The following is a 27550-nucleotide window of genomic DNA, read 5'->3' on the forward strand; positions in this document are numbered from 1 at the left end:
GTTGGTCTGTCTTGCCACACTTTGCCTCTCCATGCACCTCGTAGCCTCTCGTATCCAGGGTGTCAATATTTCTAATTAGTATTTTATTTCATTTAGAGAAACAGCACAGAACAGGCCCTTCCAGCCCAACAAGATACGCTGCCCAGTAACTCATCAATTTAACCCGAGCCTAATCACAGGACAATTTACAATGACCAATTAACCTACCAACCAGCATGTCTTTGGACTGTGGGAGGAAACCGGAGTGCTCAGAGAAAACCCATGCAGTTACAGAGAGAACATACAAACTCCTTATAGACAGCATGGGAGTTGAACTCTGAACTCTGACACCCTGAGCTGTAATAGCATCGTGCTAACCGCTATGCTGCAGTGGTGCCCTATCTGCATATTTTAAAATTAGAAACCAGAAACAAGGATCTGAAGCCACACACACCTTCAGCTGGGCTTCGAGGAAGCAAAGGGCAATAATTTCCAGGACAAAAGCAACCGTACTGTCAGCAGGCCAAATTGTTTCTGTTGTGATGCAGAAAAAATCTCAAATTTTCAAGCAGCCCCTGTATCCCACAACACTCTGTTCTCCAGATTTTTCCAAAATAATTCTGTCCAAAACATTCCCAGAACCTTGTCCCTCATCATTCTCCCAATGTTTGGGTAATGGACAGGCTTTATGAAAGTAAGCGGATTGAAATCCACTACTGCCACGATGAGGCCACTCTCAGGTTGGAGTAGCAACCTCTCGCATCCCATTCAGGTAGCATCCAAGCTGATGGCATGAACAATGATTCCCCCAGTCTGGTCCACCCTCTTACCCCTTCTCCTCACCTGCCTATCACCAACCCCCTCGTGCCCCTCTCTCCTTCCCAGCTTCTTACTTTATCCCCCCCCTCCCCAACCCACCTGGCTTCATCTATCACTTTCTAGTTTGCTGTCCTTCACTTCCCACCACCTTCTTATTTTGTTATCTACCTCTTTCCTGATGAAGTGTCTCAGCCCAAAAGGTTGACTATTTATTGCTCTCTTTCGAAGCTGACATAGATTCAGGTTTATTATCAGAGTCAATCTCCTGCCATCTCGTATGAGATACAGGAACACTTTAGCCAAGACAGTAAGACTGAAATATAATTTCTTCCCGAGGGCTGTTGTGCAGTTGAACAATAAGACCATAAGATATAGGAGCAGAATTTGGCCAATTGAGTCTGGTCCTCCATTTCATCATGGCTGATCCATTTTTCCTCTCAGCACCTATCTCCTGCCTTCTCCCCATATCCCTCTGTGCCCTGACAATTCAGGATCCAATCAACCTCTAACATAAATATACCCACTGACTTGGTCTCCACAGCCACCTATAGCAATGAATTCCACAGATTCTCAACTCTGGCTAAAGAAATTCCTCATTTCCATTCTAAAAGGACACCACCCTACTCTGAGGCTGTGTCCTCTGTTTGCTACATCTCAGTTTGCCAATGGCCTTTGAGTGTTATGGACTATCAAAGTCACTTGTTGCATGTAAATATGTGATTTTTTCTTTAATTGGGCCATACAGCATGCATTGTAAATATCTGTTTCACAAGGATCGGAGTAGCACCACAATCTTGTTATCTTAAGCAATGACAAAGTTCTGTTCAACGATATGACATGAAATTTGTTGCTTTTGGGCAGAGGTAAAGTGCAAAGACTTAAAATTATTATAAATTAGAAAATAATAAATAGTGCAAAGAGAATAGCAAGGTAGTTTATTTTATTTGCACAATTGGCCTTTTGCACATTGGCTGTTTATCACACTTTGTTTATGTATAGTATTTTTCTAAATTATATTGTGTTTCTTTATTTTCCTGTGGATGTCTGCAACAAAATGAATCTCAAGTTAATATTTGATAACATGGATGTACTTTGATAATAAAGTTATCCTGAGCTTCATGGATTTATGGACCATTCAGAAATCTGATCTGGAATCTCAGGAAAAGGGTCCAATGGCTTCCATTGCCTTCAGTGCTGTGCATAAGGAGTGAGCCTTGTAACTTACATCTCCGCCTCAGAGGCAAAGGAGATGCCTGGTTCCGTGAGAAGGCTACAGTCTTCACGATCTGGCTGATGAGAGCTTTGATCATGGATACACCCTGATAACAGCCCTGTAACCACCACAGTTAGATGATTTAAAAGTGCATTTCTTACAGGGAAATTACAGGCTGCAAATTGCAGCAGTAACAGCTCCAACATAGATCCAATAGATTCCTGTGAGCTGCCTACAAAATGATGCCCCTACTTTAGCACCATTTTTTTTCTACAACCTGCAGATACACTTTCTTTAGCTCATTTTCTCAATATTATCTTTTTATTAACACAATCTGTCTCCGTTTGCACATTGGTTGTTTGTCAGTCTTTGTTTATGTATATTCTTCTTAAGCCTTTGCTCCTAATGCGGCAGAGGCTGCCGACATCAACTCGCCAGAGTCCTCTGAGCTGGGCCAGTCTTTTATGATGTCTGCAGATGTAGCCCATTTTCTCGATGGATCCTTCCCCTCCCAGGGATGACATCTTTGGACCTTCTGTTAGTTTCTGTAGCTCTGGGCATTTACAGGATGGGGTTGCCAGCCCCGTACCCAACCCTCTTCCTTTTGTTGCCAGGCTGGGGACAGTCCATGGCAGAGTTTTGTTTATATATCGTTTTTTTTGTAAATTCTATTGTATTTCCTTTTTGCTGTTGTGAATGCCTGCAAAAAATAATTTCAAGGTAATATATGATAACGTATGCATAATTTGATAAGATATTTACTTTGAGCTTTAAACCATATACTTTTCAGGAGTGATTCTTGGATTTGCGTAGCAGGCATCTAACATGCCAAGTAATTCTGTCCCAAAGATGGATAAAAGTCCCATGCAGAACTGCCGGGGAGGAACGTTTCAGGGATTCATGGAAGCAGGGATTGTACATGAGTGGGGCTGTTATTAAAATCCCAGATGAGTCTCAGATACCATGTAACTGGAATAGAGTCATGGGGCATGGAAAGGTGCTCTTCAGTTCCCCGGTCCTGCTGACCAACATCGCCATCTAATCTGATCCCATCTGCATTTTTAGCCCATATCCCTCTAAACCTTTTTTAATGTCATGGAGCCTTACCATTAACTAGGGAGTCTGTGGACCCAAGGTTGAGAACCTGTACTTTAAACCTTAAACACAAGACTCTGCAGATGCTGGAAATCCAGAGCAATACACAAAAAATGCTAGAGGAACTCAGCAGGTCAGGCAGCATCTATGGAAATGAACAAACAGTCAACATTTTTGGGCTGGGGGAGTGAAGTGAGAAGCTGGGAGATGATGGGTGGAAAAGGCAAAGGGCTGGAGAAGAGATCTGATGGGAGAGGGGAGTGGACAATGGGAGAAAGGGAAGGGGGAGGGGCAACATGGGGATGTGAAAGGCAGGTGAGGAAGAGAGGTAAGAGGTCTGAGTTCAGATTAGAAGAAGAGGGGAGAGAAAAGGAAAAGAGTCTCTGTAAAACTTTCCTATCCAAGAACAAGTACCATTTCCAAAGTAACATGAGCATGGCTATGGCTTTTTGGTGAGAGGTCACTGCATCGCTTGAGATGGGGAGGGAAGGACCGTGATCTGCTCCTACATGTAAGTAATGATGCAGCTTTACCATTACAGATTCTACTTCCGATTCAAATTTATTTTTTATGTGTACATTGAAGCATACAGTGAAATGCATTGTTTGAGTAAACAATCAACACACCCAAGGATCTGCTGGGGGCAGCCTACAAGTGTAGTCACACACTGGGGCACCAAAATAGCATGCCCACAATATTCAGCAGATTACTGCAAACAACAACAAAAAACAAAACAAGACAACAACAACAAAACAAGCCTCTTCCCCACCCTCCCACTAATCTACCCCCTCACACTCACAGACAGGACTCTTATCCCAGGACAGACTGTCTCCAAGTCTACAGTCCTTGGCCCCAAATACTCAAACTCACAGACATCTGTGATGGTTCTTAACATCTGGCAGTATAACGTGGAACAGACCTTTTGGCCCATCATGTTTGTGCCAACTGTGATGCTAAAAATCAAACATCTAACCAGAAGTCGAGTGGTATTTGGTTTAGTTCAGTTCAGCGTTATGCTGCTAGCCCACAGCAGGCCATAAACATAGATAAACATAGCATACAGCATATACCTTCCCCATGACAGATTCCACCTGTGCAGACCCTCTCAGGGAGACATGGCATACTCTGACATCCTCCTTGCACCTTAAGAGCAAAGTGAGGCCATTCAGCCCAGAGTCTGCTCCGCCATTCCATCATGGCTGATTTATTATCCCTCTCAACCCCCATTCTCCTGCCTTTTTCCCATAACCTTTGATGCTCTGACTAATCAAGAGCCTATCAACCTCCACTTTAAAGATACTTGGTGACTTAGACTCCACAGCCTTATATGGCAATGAATTCCACAGATTCACTACCCTCTGGCTAAAGAAATTCCTCCTCATCTCTTTACTCTTTAGTCTGATGCTCATCAAATGCTCCCCATATGTTAAACACTTCATTCCCAGAATCATTCTCAGGAATGCTCCCAAAGATCCTACCATTTATTGTGTACTTCCTCTAGCATTTGACCTCTCAAAGTGAAAAATCTCACACCAGCCCTCACTGAATCCCACCTGCCATTTCTCCACCCAGATTCCCAAACCTCTTTACATTCTTTCATATCAACCAACAAACTTCTCCCTACCTAAAACTCCACCATCACTATCAGACCAACTACAATTTAATCCAAATCATTCGTAAACATCACAATCAACAGAAGTCGCAACACGAAGCTTGCGGAACACCACTGGTAAAAGACCTCTGTCAGAGAAGCAGCCCTTTTATAGCATGCACTCAGTGGCCACTTTATTAGGCACACCTGTACAGCTGCGCATTAATGCAAAGTGGAAAAAAAACCAAAAAAATAGACATCCAATGAGCAGCAGTTCTGTGGGCAAAAATACCTTGCATGTGAGAGAGGTCAGAGGAAAATGGTCAGACTGGTTCAAGCTGACAGGAAGGCGACAGTGACTTAAATAAACACATGTTACAACAGACGTTTGCAGAAGACCATTTCAGACTGGAGGTGCCTAATAAGATTGCCACTGAACGTATACCAGTGACAATAAACTTGATGCTTATTTGCATTTTGATTCCTCAGGAAGACAACTTGGCACACTCTGGAATGTTTGTGGAATTTCCCTGAGATGGGAAAGACAACAGACCATGTATCTGATGTGTGCCAACAGTAATCACCAAATCATACGATGTCACTCTTGTATTGCAGCTGTATAAATCTTTAGTTAGGTCAATGTTCTGGAGTACTGCATGCAGTCTGATCTCCTCATTAAAGGAAGGATATGGAGCCTTTGGAAAGGATGCAGGAGAGGTCTCCAGGGTGTCACCCAGATTAGAGAGTAGGAGAGGGTGGTCAAACTTGAAATGTTTCCTCTGGAGTGCTGGAGCCTGAGGATGTAGGTGATAAGACATAGGAATAGAATTAGGCCATTCAGACCATCAAATCAAATAACATGATCATCATTTGATCATAGTTGATTTACTTTCCCTCTCTACCCCATTCTCCACACAAGCTTTGATAATATAGTGTGGAACAACCCCTTCCAGTTCTTCAAGCCACTCTGCTGGCAGCCCACCCAGAGGATGAGAATGCCCAGTGTTGGTGGGGCCTTTGTGATAAACAGAGAGCTTTGTACTTTACTATATTAACCTGTTTCTGGATGTAGAAAGCTGTATGCACACATAATAAAGATCAGAACTGAAAGGATGTTTCCTAAAGTGGGGGAGTCTTGGACCAGAGGGCACAGCCTCAGAAAAGAGGGACGTCCATTGGGAACAGAGATGAGGAGGAATTTCTTTCGCCAGAGGGTGGGTAAATCTGTGGAATTCATTGCTATTGACTGTTGTGAAGGACAAGTCATTAGATATATTTAAAGCTGAGTTTGATAGCTTCTTTATTAGTGAGGGTGTTAAAGGCTATGGGGAGAAGGCAGGAGAATGAATTTGAGAGGGTTGGTAAATCAGCTATGATTTGGATCATTGAGCTGAATGCCCTAATTCTTCTCCTGGTCTTAAGTGTAATGTATGCTTTTCTTTTTAAAAGATCAGGTGTTTTAAAATTGGAAGGAAATAAGAATTGTTTTATTTGTCAAATGTATTGGAAAGATATATATTTCCTTCCAGCCAGATCATTGATTACGGTTGGGCAGTTGTATAAATACCTTGTTCTAGAAACTCAGTTACATAGGAAAGATATGCACACTGGGCATTTTATTGACAAAACACGTGAGGCAACATGTCAAGAGAAAAAAGGAAGCAAATGTTAGATATAAGAAGCAGGAAGTAGGAGGGGCTCATGAGAAATATAAGATAGCCAGGAAGGAGCTAAAGAAAGGACTTAGGAGAGCTCGAAGGGGGCATGAAAAGGCCTTGGCATGTAGGATTAAGGAGAACTCCAAGGCATTCTATGCGTATGTGAAGAATAGGAGGATGACCAGAACGAAGGTGGGGACCGCTAAAGGATAAAGAGGGCAGCATGTGCCTGGAGGCAGAGGAGGTTGGGGAGGTCCTAAATGAATAGTATTCACAAGTGAAAAGGATCTTGATCAGGATGAGGTCGAAGTTGAGCAAGCCTGTGTGCTGGCCAATGTGGAGATTGAGAGAAGAGATCTCAGGAGCATTAGCTATGATCTTTGAATCCTCTTTGGCTACAGGGGAGGTGCTGGAGGACTGGAGAATGGCAAATGTAGTTCCCTTGTTTAAAAAAGGTAATAGGGAGAATCCTGGGAACTACAGACTGGTGAGTCTTATGTTGGTGGTCTGCAAACTACTGGAAAGGATTCTTAAGGATAGGATCTATGAGCATTTGGAGAAGTACAGTCTACTCATGGATAGTCAACATGGCTTTGTGAAGGGAAGAACGTGCCTCATGAGCCTGATTGAGTTTTTTGAAGAGGTAACAAAATAAATTGATGAGGGTAGGGCAGTGAATGTGGTCTACATGGACTTTAGCAAAGCACCTGACAAGGTCCCTCATGAGAGACTCATCCAGAAAGTCATGAAGCATGGGATAAGTGGAACCTTGGTTGTTTGGATAAAAAATTGGCTTAAAGGAAGAAAGCAGAGGGTGGTTGTGGAAGGAAAATATTCTGCCTGGAGGTTGGTGACTAGTGGAGTGCCGCAGGGATCTGTTCTGGGACCCCACTATTTGTGATTTTTATAAATGATCTGGATGTAGAGGTGGAAGGATGGGTGAGTAAGTTTGCAGATGACATGAAGATTGGAGGAGTTGTGGATGGAGGTGTAGGTGGTCAAGGTTACAAGAAGATATAGACAGGCTGCAGAGTTGGGCAGAAAAATGGCAGATGGAGTTCAATCCGGACAAGTGTGAGGTGATGCATTTTGGAAGGACAAACCAGAAGACTGAGTACAGGATTAATGGTCAGTTACTTAAGAGTGTGGATGAACAAAGGGACCTTGGGGTTCAAATTCATACATCCCCCAAGGTCGCTGCACAGGTTGATAGGGTAGTTAAGAAGGTCTATGGGATGCTAGTTCAAGAGTAGAGAGGTCATGTTGCAACTCTACAAATCTCTGGTGAGACCGCACAGAGTATTGTGTTCAATTCTGGTCATCTCATTATAGAAAGGACGTGGAAACTACGGAGAGAGTGCTGAGGAGATTTACCAGGATGTTGCCTGGTTTGGAGAACAAGTCATATGAAGCAAGGTTAGCAGAGCTGGGACTTTTCTCTTTGGAGCCTAGAAGAATGAGAGGGGATTTGATAGAGGTCTACAAGATTATGAGAGGCATAGATGGGGTGGATAGTCAGTACCTGTTTCCCAGGGCACCAACAGTAAACACAAGGCGGCATATGTACAAAATTAAGGGAGGGAAGTTTAGGGGAGACATCAGGGGTAGGTTTTTTACACAAAGAGTTGTGAGTGCCTGGAATGACTTGCCAGGGATGGTGGTGTAAGCTAAAACATTAGGGGTATTTAAGAGTCTCTTGGACAGGGACATAGATGAAAGAAAAATGGAGGGTTATGGGGTAGTGTGGATTTAGTACTTTTTTTAAGGATTATATGGGTCGGCACAACATGGAGGGCTGAAGGGCCTGTACTGTGCTGTAGTGTTCTATGGTTCTAAATTGGGGAAAATGAATACTGTACCGGAAGTTTAACAAACACTAGAAAGTCTGCAGATGCTGGAAATCCCGGGCAACACATATAAAATGCTGGAGGAACTAGGCAGACCAGACAGCATCTATGGAAAAGAATGAACCGTGGACGTTTGGGGCCGAGACCCTTCATCAGAAGTTAAAGTTCAAGTTCAATTGTCATTCAACATTACACAAGAATACAGCCGAACGAAGCAGTGTCCCTCCGGGGACAAGCTGCAAAACAAGTCACTTACAGCACAAGGCACGTATGATTACCATAGCATAACTACATAGTTACAAACATATATTAAAAACAATAATCTCGCCCGAGTGCCATGGCCTGTAGATTGAAGTGGTGTTAGATGGGTAAAGGGCAGTGTTTGAAGAGAGAATCTAACTTGGCAGCAAATTCGGAAAACTCACTTCAAATATTGATCTTGCTTTAAAAATAAACCGCCGGTTATTTCCGGATTTTCTGCATTTCGGTTGTGCAGTCACCGAGCTCGATACGCCACAGAGAGCTCCCGGCCACCTGCCCAAGCGCTGCTCTGCAGGTGAGTCCAGCAGAGACACACAGGGGCGCGGTCGCTTCCATATGCACTCGCGTCTCTGAACTTTCTGACTTCGATGTCAATGGCTAACAAATTATTAGATGTCTTTGCGAGTTGCCCATATTCGTGAAATATTGGCTGCTTTGAATTATAAATTGTACGAATTTATTAATGCGACAATGGGGGCAAAACCGTGGACCTGAAAGTCAGATAATTGGCAGGTCAGCTCTTTTGAATTATGCTCCAAAACTGTAGAATTCTATAAGGGCTGCAGACTCTGTTGACACGTTTAAACACCAGCTCAATCCCTGTTTATTTAACCTTTAACTGATATCTTTTTGTCTTTTAGTTTCATGGTTGCACTTTATCCCATTGTGAAGCGCTTTAAGCTACATCGCCTGTATGAAAAGTGCTCGATAAATAATTTGTTATTATTATTCATTCACCGAGAATCTTCCAAGATTACATCAAGAACCGTTGCGGGATACCCTATGGTGCGCTGTCCGCAGGGGTCAATGAAGGGTCTCAGCCCGAAACCCCTACTGTTTATTCATCTCCGTGGACGCTGAGTTCCTGCAGTAATTTGTATGCGCAACTTAATTTTCCGTAACGCAATATCTAAAGAATTTAACGCCCGATGTATCACCCAAAGGTATTAGTTAATGCAAGGCACGCCCCATAAAGTGTGAACTTCACTTCAGTATAACGTCGTTGTCATACACTATTCTGTGACACCAAATGGAATTAACATCTCGCATCTGATAGTTAGGACAATGGCTAGGAGAATGAAAGCCAATGCAACTCGCCCCAAATAACTTAATATATCACTGTCTTGGGATATGTCATGGTATCGAAGAGTTAACCAACTATAATGTACGGGAACATACTACCGAATTAACAAATTTATCGTTCAATAGTTTATAAACAGGAATTGTTAACAAAAGCTTTACTACTTAGCGCTAGTGAAACAATTTACCCAACATTCTACGCTGGAATGAATACCTGAAGAAATTAATTGCTCGTCTACGTGTTGTCAAGTGCCAGTGATTTCCCCAAATCCACTTCAAAACGAGACAAGATAACTTGTTGAACTGCAGGCTTTATTACTCACTGTGTATGAAAACAAATTCTGCAAGAGATGTTTTGGACATTTCTCACGATCCCCCCCCCCCCCCCCCCCCGTTGCTGCCTGATGGAAGCAGGTACAGGAGCCTCAGGACCCACACCACCAGGTTATTAGCCCTCAACGATCAGGCTCTTGAAACGAAGGGAGTAACTTCACTCACCTCAACACTGAACTGTTCCCACAACCTATGGACTCACTTTCAAAGGACTCTTCATGTTCTCGATATTGTTTATTACTAGTATTTCCTTTTTTATATTTTGTACAGTTTGTTGTCCTGGGTTGTCTTTTGCATATAGGTTGTTTGTCCGTCCTGTTGGGTACAGACTTTGATTAATTCCGTTTTGATTCTTTGTACTTACTGTGAATGCCCGGAAGAAGATAAATCTCTGAGTTGTATATGGTTACATAATACATGACTTTTGGTAACAAGTTTAATGTGTTTTTTTAACGAGTTCGAATCAAAGGGAGCAGCTCCTCTTCTCTTTCAATAAAACTGCTAACTGGTGTGCAATGACGTTGTGTGAACTGAATCATGTGTCCATAAACAAGGAACACGGTCCTAAAGGGGGCATGAATCAAAATGAACTGAGAAATCATAATGTCCTCTCGTTTCTCTATCTGTCAACATTTTGATCTCATTTGATGCGGTTCGCTGTATCCAAGTTTGATCTTTTTTAATATTATTTTGTCTTGGAGTATGGGAATCACATTTTGCAAAGAGCCCAGATACCTCACACTGCAATCCTGTTAATTCTTCCGACGAAAACCTTAAATTAGATGTAGTTTAGCCGATTTGAGACGCAGCGCGGAGCAAGCTTTTCCGAGCAGCCGAGCCGCCCAACGCCAGCCTAATCACGGAATAACAATGACCAATCAACCCAATAACCGAAATGGCTTGGAACTTTGGGAGAAAACCCACGTAGCACACAGGGCGGATGTATATAAAAAAAAAGCTCCTTACAGAGAACTCTGGAATTGAACTCTGAAGGCATTGATCGTGCGGATAGTCAGAGGTTTTTCCCCAGGGCTGAAATGGCCAACACGAAAGGGCACAGTTTTAAGGTGCTTGGAAGCAGGTACAGAGGAGATGCCGGGGTTTTTACGCAGAGAGTGGTGAGTGCGTGGAATGGGCTGCCGTTGACGGTGGTGGAGGCGGATAAGATAGGATCTTGTAAGAGACTCCTGGATAGGTACGTGGAGTTTAGAAATATAGAGGGCTATGTATGGGTAACCCTAGGTAATTTCTAAAGCAAGTATACATGTTCGGCACAGCATTGTGCTGTAGGGTTTCTATGAACTGTCGCGCTAACCACTGCCATACTATGGCGTCCAGTCAATTTATGCATTTACTACAATCAAAATAGACACCAACTGGAAGGTATAAACACAATATTCTGTAGATGCTGGAAATCTAGAGTAACACACACAAAATTCTGGAGGAACTCGGCAGGTCAGGTGGTGTCTATAGAGAGGAATCAACAGTCGACGTTTCAGGTGAGACCCTTCATCAGGAGTGGGAAGGCGGGGGAAAGGAAGGATGACAAGCCCTCATTCATTTCCTTATTGACATCTTCCCCATTCCTTTCCAGTCTTGATGAAGGGTCTCGTCCCAAAATGTCGTCTGTTTATTTATTTCCATGTATACCTGTTGAGTTCCTCCAGTATTTTATGTGTGGAAACAGGGAGGAACTTTCGCGTTTTCCACAAGAGCCCAAAAAGAAATGTGATGTTCCTTAAAGATGCTTTGCAGTAACTCTCCGGGGAGGGAATACGTCGTACCTGAAGGGCAGCAGTGGCTCGCTCTGCAGTCCGAGCACGGCGTTAAAGAGTCGCCGCAGTACCCGAGTCTCGATGTCAGAGCCATCGCTACTTTGGTCCGGGACCTGCTGAACAGGCAGCCCTCCATTCCCCTCCTCAGTCCCACACGCAAACGCGAGCTCATGCCGCAGGAGAAAAAGGTCGCCAGGTATCGGAACAAGAGAGAGAAGTGACAACGACGCGGTGAATAAAAGCGTCGCCCGGAAATGGAGAGTATGGTCAATGTTTCAATAGAAGGAAACAGATGCGTGAAAACAGAACTTCTGACCAGTTAGGAATCCCTGAGGTTCCCCCACAATCCCAAATCCCAAATGTCCATCACGGATACAGCCTCCCCACTATTGAGCAAACTACATTGAACGCTGTCACTGGAAAGCAGCACCCTTCACCAAGGACCGGCACCATCCAGGCGATGCTCTCTTCTCGCTATGGCTTCCCTGCAATCGCGCTCCATATAGACGTACTCAGTGGTAGTGAAGGCTTTACCCGTGGTAGACTCTGCTTTTTTGTAGGTGTTTCTATACTAGGTTGTGATGCAACCAGTCAATATACCTCCACTGTCCACCCATAGAAGTCTGCCAAAGTTTTACATGATATGCCGAGTCTTTGCAAACTTCTATGTAGAGATGCTGTTGTTGCTTCCTCGTAATGGCACCTAACGTGCAGGACCCAGGACAGATCCTGTAAAGTGATAAAATCAAGTTGCTGATCATCTTCATCTCGGATTCCTGATCCACCGATGAGGACTGGCTCACGGACTTCCAGTTTCTTCCTCCTGTGGTCAATAATCAACTCCTTGGTCTTGCTGGCATAGAGTGACAGGCTGTTGCAGCCAGAATTTCAATCTCCCTCCTGTATGCTGATTCACCATCACTTTTGATTTGGCCAACCATAGTGGTGTCATCAGCAAACTGGAATCTGGCACTGGAGCTGTGTTCAGCCTCACAGTGTGAGTGAGTAGAGCAGGGGCTAAGCACACAGCTTTGTGGTACACCGGTGCTGATGGAGAATGTTGAGGAGTTGTTTTTGCAAATCCAAACTGACTGGGGTCTGCAAGTGAGGAAATCAAGGATCCAGTTGCACAAAAAAGGTATTGAGGCCAAGGTCCTGAAGCTCATTGATTAGTTTTGAGTGGATGATAGTATTAATGAAGAATTTCCTGATGTGTGCATGCTTACAGTCAAAATGTTCCACCGTTAAATGAAGAGTCGATGAAACGTCAACAGCTGTGGACCTGTTGTGGTGGTAGGTAAAGTAGAGCAGGTCTAAGTCACTTCTTTGGCAGAAGTTGCTATGTTTGGTTGCAATATTTAAAATAAGTTTAGATAAGTACATGGATGGTAGGGGTATGGAGGGCTGTGGTCCAGGTATGTGTCAATGGGACTAACCAGAATAATAGTTTGCCATGGACTAGATGGGCCAAAGGGCCTATTTCTGTGTTGTGGTGCACTATGACCAGCGAGGTCTGAGAAGAGGAAACAGTAATATCTTTCTCTGTGGTCACTACACAGTTTCTTGAGTGTCAGCATCGTCATCTGGTTATTTATAGTTAATTGTGTGGTTGTTGAGCTAAAATTCAATGGTCTTCTCAATTGCTCAACATTTGGCACTGCTGTTGGACCCTGATGCTTTTCCAATCCAAACTTTTTTTGAAAGTCAAGAATGAGGCATAAAACTTTTTGCTAATGATTGCTTTATAAGGTGTTGCATAAGCAAAATTGTTTAATGTCATATCCTGTACACAAAAGTAAGCAGAAGGAAATATTGTTACTCCAGATCCAATGCAGCACAAAAAACACAAGATAATACAATAATAAAACACAATAAATGTAAATACATAAGATAGCTTATATACATTGATTGTATATCCATTAAGTGACACTAGGCTGTACATAAGGTGACTAACAAGAAATGATAAAGTAGTGGTGGTTGGGGTTGTGATGGGTTACATTAGTGGTGGAGGTGTTGTTGAGCCTTACTGCTGGGAAAAGTAACTGTTTTTGAGTCTGGTGGTTCTGGTGTGGATGCTATGTAGCCTCCTCCCTGATGAGAGTGGGACAAACAGTCCATGAACAGGGTGGGAAAGAAACTACTTGATGATACTGGTCCTTATCCAGTACCTTTCTGTATACATGCCCTTGATGGCAGGTAGGCTGGTGCCGGTGATGTGTTGTATAATTTTGACTACCCATTGTCAAGTCTTCCTGTCCACTGCAGTACAGTTTCTGTACCAGAGAATAGAAAGAAAGAAGCATGTTGTCAGGAAATATAATGAATGTTTGACCCAAAAATAGAGCAGCTGAGATGATTCTGCAGTAAATGATGACTTTAATAACAGTCGACAAGATAACAAGCCATGAGGGGCCCCAAAACAAAAGAGAACAGAAACTAAACACAACAGGCAACTAAGTAAACTTTAGTCAGGGAGAGTGAATGCAAGGAGCGACTGGTTCAATTAGTGAACAAGGACTGCGTGGATGAGAACTGAGGTTAAATAGGCTGCTGGTAATGAGTTTGAATTGAGCAGCAGGTGAATCCTGTTAGCCAGGAGGTGTCTGGGAGATAACTGAATGTGCAGGCTATAAGTGTGTTACCGGGAGAAGGCCTGACATAAGTCAAGAGAAAAAGAGAAAGAACAAAGGAGGCCTAGTCTTCTAAACAAGATTGTTGGTTGTCTGACATTGAACAATGACAAGAGACCTGTGCAGCAGAGTTTTTAAAATGGAAGTGGAAAAGCCATTGCACTGGGATGATTCCACTCTCTCGACCTAAGAAGTATAATGTGTTGCAAGTAGTCGTCACAAGCTGGGGTCTTCCTTGGTTGCAGGGGATGATCATGACTTGTTCTGTGTCATGCTCTTCACTCTCCACAGAGCATTGTAGAAGCACCTCCCTGGCTGTTGGATCTCACTGTTGATCTCATCCACTCAGTCCACCAGAGCTGACTTTGCATGCTAGGACAGGCATGTCTCTATCTTGCCAGGCTACGAGGCCACTGGCTGCCCTCATCTTTTAGCTGGCCCGCTGAAGTGGTGTATCAGGGTGTGGTATTGTTGTAAGCAGATAGCTACTTGGAGCCACAGGTTAGAGTTGAGTGTCCAGTGGGGACCAGAGGTGAGTGAGCTTGCCTACAAGAATGGATAAGACAAGCCCCTTCACGAGAGGTGCCATCTCTCCTTGGACAGTCCTTTACAGCTGAGTTGGTGCATGGGCAGCCATTATGGATGCCAGGTGATTTTATTCCTGACGCCATGACTGCCTGGTCAGTGTCTCAGCAGCATTCTGCCCTCCTCAGTAAACTCAGTTCTTTACACCTATTCCTACCTCCCATCATGGCATTCAAAACCCTTCGTTTTTGTCCAACGTTATGCACATCAACACGCCTTGAGGCTCTCTAATGATGGCCCTTTCTGTATTTTGGAACTGAGTGAAAAAACTTTTATTACCAATAGAAAGGTTAAACCTGAAGGTATTTCTGTAGATTGCCTTAAACCGGATGGTCCAAGATCTGGATGGTTTGATGCACCCCTGGACAAGTTCGAGGCACCTGCTGTTGCTCCAACCATTACCATTATACTTTATTGTCACCAAACAATTGATACTAGAGCGTACAATCATCACAGTGATATTTGTTTCTGCGCTTCATGCTCCCAGAAGTACAAAGTAAATATAATAAAAATTCAAATTATGAATCATAATTAGAAAATAGAAAAGGGAAAGTAGGGTAGTGCAGGTCAGGTCAGGATATTTGGAAGGTACGGCCCAGATCCGGGTCAGGAACCGTTCAGCAGTCTTATCACAGTTGGAAAGAAGCTGTTCCCAAATCTGGCCGTACAAATCTTCAAGCTCCTGAACCTTCTCCCGGAGGGAAGTGGGACAAAAAGTGTTGGCTGGGTGGGTCTTAGGCACATGGGATCTGAGCCCACTGCTTGCATGAGCTCCACAGAGACTCACAATGCCAGTTTTGACTAATTAGGGGGAGGCCTTTGTAAATAAGGTAATGGGTGACAGATGACACATACAATGGGAACTATTCTACATATTTAATGAACACTGTCTTTGAGTTGTTAGTTCACTTTCAGAGACAGGATCCGATACAATGACATCAGTGAAGGCAACTGCTTTTGGTTTGTTCATAATGGAAGTAAAGGACTGCGACATTTTTTAAGCACACAAAATGGCTCTCATATGTTTTATTCACACATTGCTACACACTCCATTGATGTTCAGGGCAGGGTGAAAAGTGTTGATGTTATAATGAGCACAGTCAAGTTCACAATCTAGGAAGAATTCCTCAGCCTATTAAATCATAAAGGAGAACTTTTATGAATGAGTGAGAAAGTATTAAACTGTCTGAATTTAAATGAGAAAGGATGGGAGCGGTTTGGGGATGAAGTGCCACATCAACACCGGCCTAGCCTAGATGGGCTGAGTGGTCATGTTTTACTAAAGCAAGGGAGACTGGAGGAAGTGTCTGCTTGCAACAGATGTATGAGTAGTTTGGAAAGTGAACTCTTTGAGAATGGTCAAGCAGCACCTGTGGAGGTAGAAAGTGTATGATCGTAAGACCACAAGACATAGGAGTCTGCTTTGCCATTCCTTCATGGCTGATCCCAGATCCTACTCAGCACCATACAACTGACTTGTCTCAATATCCTTTCATGCCCTGACCAACCAGAAAACCATCAGCTTCTGTCTTAAATATACCCACGGACTTGGCCTCCACTGCAATCTGTGGCAGAGCAGTCCTCAGATTCACTACTTCCTGGCTAAAAAAACATCCTCCTTGCCTCTGTTCTAAACAGTTGCCCCTCAGTTTTGAGGCTCTGGATACCCTCACTACAGGAAACATCCTCTCCACATCCATCTTATCTAGTCCTTTCAATATTTGATAGGTTTCAATGAGATCCCCCCCCCCCCCACATTCTTCTAAATTTCAGTGAATACAGCTTTCAGTGAAAGCTGCCAAATGCTCCTCATGTGCGAACTGTTTCACTTCCTGAATCATCCTCGTGAACCCCCTCTGGACTCTCTCCAATGACAACACATCCTTTCTAAGATATGGGCCCCAAAATTATTGACGATGCTTCAAGTGTGGCCTGACTAGTGTTTATAAAGCCTCAGCTTTATTTCCTTGCTTTTATATTCTATTCCCCTTGAAATAAATGCCAACATTGCATTTGCCTTCTTTACCACAGACTAAACCTGTAAATTAGCCTTCTGGGAGTCTTGCATGAGGACTCCTAAATCCCTCCGCACCTCTGATGTCTCGACGTTCCAGGTTGAGATCCTATGCAAGTACTGAGTTCTTTACATTTTGTCTTGTTTAATGTAGTTATTTTTACATAATTCTATGTAACACATTGAATATATAACATATATACAGAAAAGAGCCAGAAAAGGGCGTCATAGTAGTGTAGCAGTTAGCACAACAGTTTAGAGTATAGACAACCTGGGTTCAATTGCCGCCACTGCCTGTAAGGAGTTTGCACGTTCTTCCTGTGAATGTGGGGGTTTCCTCCAGGTGCTCCAGTTTCCTCCCACAGTCCGAAGACATACTGGTTCATAATTTAATTGATTATTGTAAATTATCCTATGAAGGGGCTAGGATTAAATTGTGGGATTGCTGGGCAGTGTGACTTGAAGGCCCTATTCCGTGCTGTATCTCAGTCCATCAATTAATCAATAAATACATTTTTTTAAAAAAGACCAATAACATCATAAAGGATCCCACCCACCTCACTCATGGACTGTTTGCCCCACCCCCTTCAGGAAATAAACTACAAAGCTTCTACACCAGGACCAATAGACTCAGAAACATTTATTTTCCCAAGCAGTAAGGCTGATCAACACCTCCACCCACTAACCCCCATACCTCCCCCTGCACTACCACTACTTTATTATTTCTTGTCACTCATCTTATGTACAGATATCCTGTGCCTAGTGTCACCTAATGGACATACAATCAATCTATGTATATAAGCTATTTTATGTATTTGTATTTCTTGTGTTTTATTAGTATTGTGTTCTTTTATCTTATTGTGCTTTTTTGTGCTGCAACGGATCTGGAGTAACAAATGTTCTCCTTTACACTTCAAAGTAAATTTATTATGAAAATACATCTCTGTCACCATATACAACCCTGAGATTCATTTTCTAGCAAGCATACTCAATAAATCCAATAACTGTAATAGAATCAATGAAAGACCACACCAACAGGGTGACAACCAGTGTGCAAAAGACAACAAACTGTGCAAATGCAAAAGAAAAAGGTATTCATAATAAAAAAAAATAATACATCATGAAGATGAAGAATCCTTGAAAGTGAGTCCATAAGTTGTGGGAGCAGTCTGGAGAAGGGGAAAGTGATGTTATCCCTTCTAGTTCAAGAGCCTGATGGTTGAGGAGTAATAACTGTTCCTGAACCTGGTGATGAGTCCTGAGGATCCTTTACTTCCTTACTGATGGCAGCAATAGGAAGTGAGCATGGCTGGGGTGGTATAGGTCTCTGGTGATGGATGCTGCTTTCCTGCGACAACACTTCATGTAGATGTGCTCAGTGGTTGAGAGAGCTTCACTCTTGATGGACTGGGCTACTTTTCGTAGGATTTTCTGTTCAAGGACATTGATGCTTCCATACCAGGCTGTGATGCAACCAGTCAATGTACACTCCATCACACATCTATAGAAGTTTGTCAAAGTTTTAGATGTCATGCTGAATCTTTGCAAACATCTAAGGAAGTAGAGGTGCTGCTGTGCTGTGTTCTGAAATAATAACACTGGAGAGTACATGTCCTCTGAAATAATGACAGAGGAATTTAATGTTGCTGACTTGTGTATGGAAATGACACTAAACAGTCCTGAATCTTGAAGGAATTGCCAGGTAGAGTAATATAGAGCCAAAACCAGGAATTATTTGTCAAAGCATTTGAATTGTTACTTACCAACTTAGGTGCTTCCTTACTTCTCACTGAAGAAGGACATTTGGCCCATCAAATGCATGCTTGTTTCCAACAGACGATTGGTATCACCTTCCTCTTAGCCCTGCACATTATTCTCTCTCTCTCTCACTCATGTCAATCAACTCCCCTTTGACTTATTTACCACTCTGTCACACTAAGGGGTAACTTGCGGCAGCCAAGAACCTTCTGACATGGGAGCAAACTATGCAGCAGGAAAAATGCCAAGCAGTCAGAAGGAGAGTGTGCAAACTCCAGGCTGAGAGCATCCCAAGTCAGGACTGAACCTGAACAACATTGACAGATCTGACAACCAGATTTTCCACTTTTGATCTGCATCTATTTTATAAATTGTCATCCTATTCAATGCAATCAGCTGCTAGGCACACTAATTGGAATTGGTTATTACAGGTAAAATAAGTGACAATCAGATTCAAACTAAATAACATGCTTATTTCATAATATATATTTGTTTTTGCAGACAATAGATCACTACAGTGCAGAAACAGGCCTTTTGGCCCATCTTATCCATGCTAAACTATTAATCTGCCCATTTCCATCAGCCTGCACCTGGACCATAGCAGTCCTTACATTGATTTACTAATTCAAATTTCCCTTAAAAGCTGAAATCAAACCTACATACACAGCTTCCCTGGTGTCAGCTCATTCCACATTCTCACCACTCTCTGAGTGAAGATGTTCCCCTTAATTAGTTCACCTTTCACCTTTAGCATATGACCTCTAGTACTAGTCTCAACCAACCTGAGTGGAAAAAGCCTGCTTGTATTTATGGTATCTGTTGCAGGAAAGCTGTATTAATCATCAAGGACCCCCACCATACAGGCTATGCTTTCTTTTGCTGCTGTGAACAAGAAGGTACAGGAGCCTTAGGACTCACACCACCAGGTTCAGGAACAGTTATTACCCCTCAAACATCAGGCTCATGAACCAGAGGATGTAATTTTATTCAACTTCACTCACCCCAACACAGAACTGTTCCCACAACCGATGGACTCACCTTCAAGATTGCTTTACAAATAATAAACAAATAAATTAATAAATAAGCAATAAATATTAAGAACACAAAATTTAGAGTCCTTGAAAGTGAGTCCATAGGTTGTGAGAACAGTTCAGATATGGGCTGAATGAAATCAAGTGAAGTTATCCCCTCTGGTTCAAGAATTCAATGGTTGAGGGTAATAACTGTTCCTGACCCTAGTGATTTCGATCCTGAGGCTCCTGTACCTCCTTCCCAATGACAGCAGTGAGAAGATAGCATGACCTGGACAATGGAGGTCCTTGAAGATGTTGCCTTCCTGCAACAACGCTACACGTAAATGTGAATTGGAATAAAGGCTATTACAGCTGTCTTTGTTAAGTCGTGGTTCCTGTTCACCTGTACTCCCAAATATGGACATGAATGTTTATACACTTACAAAGACTCACAGAATGAATATCTTTAAGCAGCTTCTACTGCATGGTCTTCAAAGACCACAGCATACGTAGTGTAGTATGTGGAAAACTCAGTGCAATAATATACATAAATATAATGCGGAGTTCCTGTAAAGATTTGCACTGAAGTATTACTCTTAACAACTTTGAATAAAATCATCTCTTATCAATGGTTGCATCTTTGTAACAACAGGATGCACTCAGTGTCAATGATAGGTTTGCTCAACCGCAAGTTTTCTTTGCACATCACAAAATGCAACCTGTGTATCTTACACCTTTCTTAACAAGTCTTATTCAGGGGAGCTCAGCTTATTACCTGGAAGGGAAGTTACAGTAAGATCAGCCAAAGAATGATTAGAACTCCAAAATATTCTAAACCCTTGATCAATTTCTTTAGAACTTTACACTTCCTGGCTAATGCTCAGAAATGGAAATGCAGTGGATATAGCCCAGTCTGTCCCAGGCAAAGCCATCACCCTATCAGCCCCTCTATTGAGCACACTTATTAAAAGCACAGCCACAAGAAAGCAGTATCCATCATCAAGAACTCCACCACCCAGGCCATGCTATCTTTTTGCTGCTGCCATCAGGAAGGAGGTATAGGAGCCTCTGGACCCACACCACCAGGTTCAAGAACAATTATACTTATAAGGCTTATTCAGAAAGTCAGAAGGCATGGAATCCAGGGAAGTTTGGCCAGGTGGATTCAGAATTGGCTTGCCTGCAGAAAGCAGAGGGTCATGGTGGAGGGAGTACATTCAGATTGGAGGGTTGTGACTAGTGGTGTCCCACAAGGATCGGTTCTGGGAACTCTACTTTTCGTGATTTTTATTAATGACCTGGATGCGGGGGTAGAAGGGTGGGTTGGCAAGTTTGCAGACGACACAAAGGTTCATGGTGTTGTGGATAGTGTAGAGGATTGTCAAAGATTGCAGAGAGACATTGATAGGATGCAGAAGTGGGCTGAGAAGTGGCAGATGGAGTTCAACCCGGAGAAGTGTGAGGTGGTACACTTTGGAAGGACAAACTCCAAGGCAGAGTACATTGTAAATGGCTGGATACTTGGTAGTGTGGAGGAGCAGAGGGATCTGGGGGTACATATCCACAGATCCCTGAAAGTTGCCTCACAGGTAGATAGGGTAGTTAAGAAAGCTTATGGGGTGTTAGCTTTCATAAGTCGAGGGATAGAGTTTAAGAGTTGTGAGGTAATGATGCAGCTCTATAAAACTCTAGTTAGGCCACACTTGAAGTACTGTGTCCAGTTCTGGTCACCTCACTATTGGAAGGATGTGGAAGCATTGGAAAGGGTACAGAGGAGATTTACCAGGATGCTGTCTGGTTTAGAGAGTATGGATTATGATCAGAGATTAAGGGAGCTAGGGCTTTACTCTTTGGAGAGGAGGAGGATGAGAGGTGACATGATAGAAGTATACAGGATATTAAAGATATTAAAAGAAATACATAGAGTGGACAGCCAGTGCCTCTTCCCCAGGGCACCACTGCTCAATTCAAGAGGCTTTAAGGTAAGGGGAGGGAAGTTCAAGGGGGATATTAGAGTAAGGTTTTTTAGTCAGAGAGAGGTTGGTGCGTGGAATGTACTGCCTGAGTCAGTGGCGCAGGCAGATACACTAGTGAAATTTAAGAGACTACTAGGCAAGTATATGGAGGAATTTAAGGTGGGGGGGGTGGTGTTATATAGGAGGCAGGGTTTAAGGGTCAGCACAACATTGTGGGCCAAAGGGCCTGTACTGTGCTGTACTATTTTATGTTCTATATTACCCCTCAACCATCAGGCTGTTAAACCAGTTTGGATAACTTCACTCACCTCAACTCTGAACTGATTCCACAACCTGCAGACTAACTTTAAAGGCTTCTACAACTCATGATCTCAGTTTTGTTTGTTTATATTGTTTTATTTGTACAATTTGGCTTCTTTTGAACATTGGTTATTTGCAGTCTTTGTTTATATATAGTTTCCATAAATTCTGTTGTATTCCTTAATTTTCCTGTAAATGCCTGCAAAAAAATTAGTCTTAAGGTAGTGTATCATTATCAGGTTTAATATCACTGACGTATGTCATGAAATGTGTTATTTCGCAGCAGTATATTGCAATACATTATAATAAAACTATATATTAAATAAATAGATTAAATAAGTAGTGTATAAAAAGTGCAATATTTTTTAAATAGTGAGGTAGCATACGTGGGTTCATTGTTCATTCAGTAATCTGATGGTGGTGGGGAAGAAGCAGTTCCAGAAACATTAAGTGTGAGTCTTCAGGCTCCTGTACCTCCTCCAAGATGGTAGCGATGAGAAGAGGGCATGGCCTGGGTAATGGAGGTCCTTAATAACAGATGTCACCTTCTTGAGGCATTATTGTTTGAAGATATCCTCGATGCTGGGGAGGCTAGTGCTCATGATGGAACTGGCTGAGTTTACAACTTTCTGCAGCCTATTTCGATCCTGTGCAGTGGCTCGTCTATACCAGACAGCCATGCAGCCAATTCGAATGTTCTCTGTAGAAATTTGCAAGAGTTTTGTTTTGGTGAAATACCAAGACTCCTCAAACTCTTAATGTAAAATAGCTACTGTTGTGCCTTTTCTGTAATTGCATCAATATGTTGGGCCCAGGATAGATCTTCAGAGATGTTGAAACCCAGGAACTTGTTACAATAACCTGATGGTTATGTCTCTCGGCTAAGAATCCCAAGATCCGGTGGAATTAGATGGGAGTTGAAATCTTACAGTAGCTGAGTTTAAGTTAATTTAAAAATTCTGAATAAAAGGTGTAGATCTGTTGCTCTTGAATCCACCTGATACTCATTAAATGTCACTGAGCACCTTAAGGATGTGGGCTTTGTATGCTTCTCTACTCTCCCTGTGTGGTCAGGCTCAGCATCTGACACACCTGCTGTTGGCAGAATTTTGGGTGGTGATGAGGTGTGAGATAGACTGGCTAGTTGAGTGGTGTCACCTCAACAACCTTGCAACCTTGCACTCAACGTTAGTAAAACCAAGAAATTGATTGTGGACTTCAGGAATGGAAAGTTGAGAAAAGTCGACCAGTACAAAGGGTGTGCAGTTTCAAGTTCAGATTTGTCAGCATCCTGAGCCCAACATATTAATACAGTAACAAAGAAGGCATGATACTGGCTATATTTCATTAGGAGCTTGAGGAAAATGGATATGTCACCAAAGAGCCAAGCAAATTTCTCCAGATGTACAGTGGAGAGCATTCTGACGGGCTGTTTCACCGTCTGCTATGGAGGCTCCAATGCACAGGACTTGAAAAAAAACTGCAGGGAGTTGTAACCTCCCCACCCTCGAAGATGTATTCAGGAGGCAATGCTTCAAGAAGGTTGCATTCATCACTAAGGACCTGCATCACTCATTGCTTTAGGACCAGCTTCTTCCCCTCTGCCTTCAGGTTTACGAATGGTTCATGATCACGGTCTCACTATTTTGCACTCTTTTTGCACTATTTATTTATTTTACTTATATTTCTTATTGTAACACATGTGGCATTTTTTATGCATTTCTCTGTACCACTGCCACAAATCAACAAATTTCACGGTCCGTGATACTAAACCAGATTCTGATTCTGGATGTCTTGAAGTCATTCAGGAAGGAAACCTGGCTTCATGTGAGACCTGATACACTGATATAACTAGTCAGAGTGCCTTCCACTCTGCAACTGTAATGTATGGATCTATTTCTTATAAAGCAATGACTTCCCTTTATACTACGCATTGGTCTGTTGTCTAGGCATGCGCGTTGTTCTCCCTCTTTCTCTCACTGCAATGTGAATACATCAGTTACAGCCAGGTAATAGCTGAGAAACTTAGATTTTACAAAAGGAACAAGTCAAAACATGAAAGCAGTTTTGAATACATTGCATTAAGGGATAGGCTTGTATGTGCCATGCACAAAGCACTCAAATGAGGCTAGTGTCAGAATGAGACCTAACTTTAGAATGGGCACTGACCATTGCAATATAATTAGAGACTGCAGCAGAGGTAGAGAAAAAAGACTTAGAATGTGAAATGCACAAAATATCCCTGAATGGCGCAAAAATCCAAAAATGTTATGGATGTGGCAAATCCTCCCACGATGCAAATGACTGTCGTTTCAAAGAAAAAGTTTGCAAAAAGTGTCACCAACAAAGTCACATAGAGAGAATATGAAAAAGAGACAAAAAGCACTACCAAATAGAAAAACCACTCTGAGTGAAAAGACTACCTTCACCAGCAATGGCTTACCAGAACAAATTGTGAATGACAATGGACCACAATACATGTCAAAAGAATTTGACTGTTCATGAAGAAAAATGGCATCAGACATTTCAAGTAAGCTCCTCACCACCCAGCAGCAAATGGGTTAGCTGAAAGGTTTTACAAACTTTCAAGAAGTCTATTAAAGTGATGAACAAGGAGGACATTTCTTTACAGTACGAGGTGGACAATTTCCTTTTTGTGTATTGGAGCTCTGTTCATATGACAACAAATCAAACACCTGCAATGCTGTTCATGAACAGGAATCTGAGATCTTGCATAGACCTCCTGAAGTGCAGAATAAACAGTTCAACCAGTTGCTAAGTGAAGTAGCAAGGAGCTTTGAGATTGGACAGGAAGTCCTCACATGTAATTACGGAGAAGACGTGGACTCCCAGTAGGATAGCTACGAGAACTGAACTGCTGATGTACACAGTGCATGTTGGAAACCATACATGTGGACCAGGTTCTGGATGCACAACCGAAGAACACACCTGAATCGATCACATCCAACAAGATGGACACATTACAATCACCGGACTTGCCTCTCAGTGATAATCATGTCACTGACAACAAGATGAAACCGGAAACTGGGAATGTCTGACAAGACACCTGCCAGACCTGATGCCACTCCTCAGGTCCAGAGGCACAATCCTGAAAGAACCAGAGCACCACCCAAAAAAAATGAACCTTTAGAACAGTGAAGTTACGAACTTTTATTGTGAAAACATGTTTATTTGGAATATGGGTTTATGAAAGAGAAATTGAATGTTTTGTACATATACAGATTTATGGTGCATTAATCTAAAGGAGGAGTTAGTGTAATGTATGGATCTATTTCTTTTAGAGCAACGACTCCCCTTAACACTGTATATTGATCTGTTGCTTACGTATGCGCATTGTTCTCCCCTCTCTCTCACTACAAGGTGAATACACCAGTTAAAGCCATCTCCTGTGTGTGTGCTTTTATTTTAATTGATATATCGCTGCACAGACACGACAGCAAATATAGATGTTTGTCAAAGCTTTAGATGAATGGTGAGGCAGAGTTTGAGGAATGGTGCCCAACTTCACTTCCACCCTCTCCCTCTCCAGCTTTCTCTCCCTGCCCCTTCTCTCTCTCTCTCTCTCTCTCTCCCTGTTTTTGTTTTTCATTCACTGTATTTTCACTCTTTTCATCTATAATTCTCTGCATTCCTGCTCTCTCTCTCTACTCTGTTGCCCTCTCTCTCTCCCTCTCTTTCCACCCAACCTACATATCTTTTTTTCTCTCTCTATCCCTGTCTCTCCCTCTACAGTCTCTGTAATCCCTATCCAAACTTTTCACCCTTTCTGTGCACATCTCTCCCACCTGATTGCTCTCTCTATCCTTAATCCACCTCTCCCATGTGTTTATCCTCTCTACCTCTTCCTGTCTCTCCGTCCCCATCCCCCTGATTTTTACCTGTTCTCAGAGTATCCCAGACAGCCAGTCAGTTGTGGTACAACGGTATCTCAACACCACATTTTCAGTGAAATTAACAATTGATGGTATGACACATCCTGTGAATGATAGCATCATTCACAACAGATAGCTTATTTAGCCATCTTTTCTGTAGTTAAAATGAAGCATATCTTCAGCAGGAATGATTTGCACTTCCCATAAAAATTGTATATGCAGTAGATTACGGTTAATTGGGACACATCGGGAGCAGTACATTTTAATCCAATTAACCAAGGTTTCAGGGAAATACTTAAAAGGATATAAAATAGACAACTGAGTAACAAATTATGTATTTAAATGAAATACAGAAGAAATTAGAGCACCACCAATAGTAAAACTGTATTATTTCCTGATAGTTATTGACAGCGGAATTCATCCAGTGTACACAATGAACAAAATCAGCGCAGGCACCTTGCACAGATAGTCGACGTTTCGAACTGAGACCCTAAGTCCTGATGAAGGGGTCTAGGCCTGAAATGCTGATGTTTACTCTTTTCCATAGATGCTGCCTGCCTGCTGCATTCCTCAAGCATTTTGTGTGTGTTTTTCGGATGTTCAGTATCCACAGATTTTCTCAACCTAGTGCAGATAATGGACCACCTTCATACAATGCTATGGATGGTTGCATCTTTCAAATCCTCATTTTCATTGTAACATTTAAGATGATTGTCGATATTTTCAAATTTTTCATAGTCCCTTACCTGTTGAAGTCATGAAATGGTTTCATTTTCACTTCTGGCTGTCTCTAACATCTCCAAACCTGAATTCTTGAAACTGCAGTGAGCAACACAGTTCTGAATTGTCTTACTGCTTATTTCTTGCTAACTATCAGTGACAAACGTTATTACTTTTTGAACACGAACACACACAAATGAGACACAAACACACACAAATGACACTATTTAAAAACTGTTCGCTCTAAGCAAGATGTAACCCCTAATGGCCACACAAGACATGTGACTGACTTCATTTAGAACCTGTTTGGCAAGTCTCTGCTGCCCTAATTTAGCAACACAGTGTTCCAAATAAACAAAGAGAATCTCAAACACGTATTTTCTCGATTCGTTTTTGTCCTTTAAGAGTTTGCCCAAATAAGCAGATTCCCTGATGAGCTGATGGCCCAGTTAACTGGAATCCACCGTGTGCACAGAACAAACATGGCAAAATGGAAATTAAAAAAGTTTAAAGGGAAATGGCCACAGCACTTGCAGAAATTTAATTTTGCATTTCATTGAATGTATAGTGAAATATTGTGGACCAAATGATCAAAGGAGGAAATTTGTAATTATGGAGGAAGTTGGAGCTAAACAAGGAACTGCAGAAATCAAAACTAAGTGCAAAAAATGACAAAATACTCAGCTGCTGGGGCAGCATCTGCGGAGAGAGAAACTGAGTTAATATTTTAGGTCAAAGATTTTTGATACAGGATTTTCGGCCTGAATTGGCAGCACTGTTTCTGTCTCCACAGATGTTGCCTAGCCTGCTACTGTGTCACGGTCCAGTCCGCTGACTCCCTGTTTCTGTTGATTTCCTTTTCCCCGTGTTTTGTCTAGCTCCTTGATTGAGGCACCTGATCCTCATTCAAACCGGCAGCATAAAAACTTCGGCTTACATCTACTCGCTGCTGGTTCATCACCGTAGCCTGTGCAGCTATGTTCGTCCCGGGGCAGCTGAGAAGTTGTTTC

The 27550-nt window shown here is 42.5% G+C and overlaps 1 protein-coding gene across 1 annotated transcript in view; it reads left to right on the forward strand.

The window, feature by feature from the left end:
- Positions 1 to 11018: 11018 nt before the first annotated feature.
- LOC132405957 (nuclear factor interleukin-3-regulated protein-like) overlaps positions 11019 to 27550 on the forward strand; it is a 43021-nt gene continuing 26489 nt past the window's right edge. The window contains exon 1 of the mRNA XM_059990993.1: positions 11019 to 11071. The gene's annotated coding sequence lies outside the window, so the exon portion shown is untranslated. The remainder of the gene's footprint in view (positions 11072 to 27550) is intronic.

The sequence above is a fragment of the Hypanus sabinus genome, chromosome 16, assembly GCF_030144855.1.
Source record: "Hypanus sabinus isolate sHypSab1 chromosome 16, sHypSab1.hap1, whole genome shotgun sequence".
NCBI lineage: Eukaryota > Metazoa > Chordata > Chondrichthyes > Myliobatiformes > Dasyatidae > Hypanus > Hypanus sabinus.